This window comes from Cyprinodon tularosa, unplaced genomic scaffold, assembly GCF_016077235.1.
Source record: "Cyprinodon tularosa strain WSP-4 unplaced genomic scaffold, ASM1607723v1 ctg12, whole genome shotgun sequence".
Taxonomy (NCBI): Eukaryota; Metazoa; Chordata; class Actinopteri; order Cyprinodontiformes; family Cyprinodontidae; genus Cyprinodon; species Cyprinodon tularosa.
In genome coordinates, this window is record NW_024038003.1 from 2400463 (window position 1) to 2403420 (window position 2958).

A 2958-nucleotide genomic window follows, 5' to 3' on the forward strand; every position below is an offset into this window, starting at 1 on the left:
AAATAACCGGCCATGTACCATTCATATGTTTTGGGTTTTATAATTGGGAGCTTAATTGCTACATTTGTATAATTATTTTGTAGTTAGAGCTGTAATCCCAATTTAACAAGCATCATCTATGTGCATGTCCACTGTGTAATGACATTCATAAGGCCAAAGTTGTCCAGTGTTCCTTTCTTACCCTGTATAATGTTCTTACTATTGACCCCACAAAAGGCTAAGGCATAGCAGCTGGGAAAAGTATGTAGGAGCTATAGTTTGTTGTATTAGAAAAAAGCAAAAGAAGCACAGCAAAATTCAAGCAATCACAAGAAAATGTACAAGAACATGACAATTACTATTTGCTATTAAAAAATAGCTAATAATCAAATTAACTAAAATGGAAACTATCAGAGAATATAACCAGCGAAATACTGTACAGGTAATTATGAAATCAAAGAAATTGGAAAATACTTCAAGATCATGATGATGAAATGTGTAATTTTTTTTGGCTTAATTTTACATTTTAGAAGCATGAAATTTCTTTAAAAACACTTATTTTTTAGGTTTATATGATATTGTAATTTTCTGGGGTTTCATTAGCTTATCAATACTAACCTTAACTTTTATTAAACATTCTAAATTTCTAAATGCAACTCCAAATATTGCTTCAAGTGCATCCTTTGCATCACTGACTGTTAATTCAGCCCCCCCCCCCCCCACCCCCCGCCCCCCAAAGCACCTTTACATAGTGTAACGCTCTTATTAAATGCGCAGGTCTGACTGCAAGGTTTAATGTTAACCACATCGAATTAGAAGTAGGAACGGCATGGAGTCATGATTGGGTGGATAATTGAGGCAACCAATGCAAAAGCTTCGTTTACATGACCATTTATTGCAGTAAAAATAATAATAATATTAATAATAATAATAATAGTAATAATAATAATAATAATAATAATAATAATAATAATAATAATAAAAATAATAACAATAACAGCAAAAACGAAACAAAAAATAAATTGTTCAAAAGAACCAAGAAGAGGGGGAAAAAACGCCCCAATAAATAAATAATACTCAATAATACTTCACAAAACAAATGTAGTTCAAAAGAAGGTCCAAGAGCAACGGGAGAATTGTTCTTTTCCTTTGAATACTCCCTTAGAGCTTATTTTGTTTCCATTATGGAAAGTATTGTTTGGTTTTCCTGCGTGAAAAGTGTCGTGTGGTTTTCCTGTGTGAAAAGTGTCTTTTTTCCTACCACCAGATGGTGTGTGGGTAGCTCGCCATCCTCCGTCATCAAGCAAGTCGATGAAGGGGGAAAAAAAAAAACCTGACCTAAAAGGCCAGAAAAACATACATTAGGTTCATATATAAATGTTATATTTATATAAGCTAAATGGGGAAAAAAAACAAAACAAATACATACTGCTATGTATTGACTACCACTTCCCATTTTATAAAAATGAGAAGGGGTAATAAAAAGAAAAGTCCTTTTAAAAGGAAAAGTGCACTTCAAAATTCAAGTTCTCAATTTCTCAAAGTAATTAGCAGTCGTTACAACAACTAATAATAAATCAAACCAATCAACTTTAAGAATGTGATTGATCAAAGTAGCTACAAACAAAATCATATTAGGTACCAGACTTCATTGATGCACCAGCATGAAATACAACAATAACCAAAGAAATCATGGAAAACAATCAAATCTAAAGTTGAAAAAGCAAGCCTTTAAATATTAAAGGTGTGGCCTTTAATTCGGCTTTAACAGTATGACTTTTTATTAAGTAAGTAATTAGTAAGTGGACTGAACTGATGTAGCAACTGATTGTCGAGTGGGTAGCTAATGCTAACTGGCGGCGGAAATAACGCCCCATATTATATGTGAATGAATATTTACTCACCGTCGAGTAACAGATTGTCTGAGAAGGTGGATATAACGTCAACTTGTTCTCATCAGAATGGTGTACCAGGCGTCAACAAAGCCCAGCCTGGTGAGAATTGCAGCGGGTATATTAGCGACGCTAGTATTGCAGGTAAATCATCAAGTTCGGTTGGTACTTAAAAACTCACCGCAGATCCTCAAGTTCTAGTGTTTTGTATAGTGATGAGTTGAGCTGGAGATTCTGATTGTTTTATTAACAACAGACGCCACAACCAACAGTGAGCAGCAGCACCGTGGGAAATCCCGGAAATACACATGAGGGTACCAGAATTTAAAGGGACGGCTTAAAGGGCAGGTGGGTGGGCCATGGTGGTAACGTGGGTTACATGTTCCCCCCCTGATCCCATGCACGTCCCCGTACATGGACCAGGTTGAGCATGGATGACTGGCTGGATAATACCAGGAACAGTCATGTGTTCAACTGCCTCAGTCCCTTCAAGAGCATGTGTAAATGCAGTAGTCAGTCCATGAAACAACAACTGGATACTCTTCAACAGCGGGTGACCGAGTTGTGAGTACTGTAAACGTTACGGTGGTCTTCTTGCTCGGGTTGACCTCCGCAAAGATGGTTCTGCTTCAGGACTCGATGGTTCTGTTACGGAGCTTGACGGTTCTGTTTCGGGACTTGATTCTGTTTGAACAATTAAGTCCGCTTTTGGTTCCATATTATTGGTGGAGGGCTCTGGAGTAACAGGTTCAGGAACAGGACCTCCCTCAGCGGCAGGATCTCCTGAAGAATCAGTTTCCGAACTGATGTTTACCGCCTCTCTGTCCACAGGTTGAAATTCCCCTGGTTCCTCTGTGACGACTAGGAGCTCCTGTTCCAAATCCTCTTCTGCAGCAGAGGATGGGGGCTGATCAGGAACTTCAGGTAGGTCTGCAGGTGGAACAGGTTGCTGGACAGGAGGTACTGGTGAATTAACAACAGTGATGAATTTCACAGGCTCGAAGGAAGAAGGATCGTTCAGAGGTGAGATGATCTCATCTTCTGATGAATCTTCATTGTTAGGGTCAGGTAAGTTCACAGGCAGGTG

General features: G+C 38.2%; 1 long non-coding RNA gene across 1 annotated transcript; it reads right to left on the reverse strand.

Annotated features, from left to right (window-relative positions):
- Positions 1 to 1236: 1236 nt before the first annotated feature.
- On the reverse strand, positions 1237 to 2096 carry LOC119773812. The gene is made up of 3 exons (XR_005279458.1): positions 2053 to 2096; positions 1884 to 1970; positions 1237 to 1317 (listed from the first exon to the last, which is right to left on the reverse strand). It is a non-coding gene; the product is annotated as an uncharacterized LOC119773812 (long non-coding RNA).
- Positions 2097 to 2958: the final 862 nt, after the last annotated feature.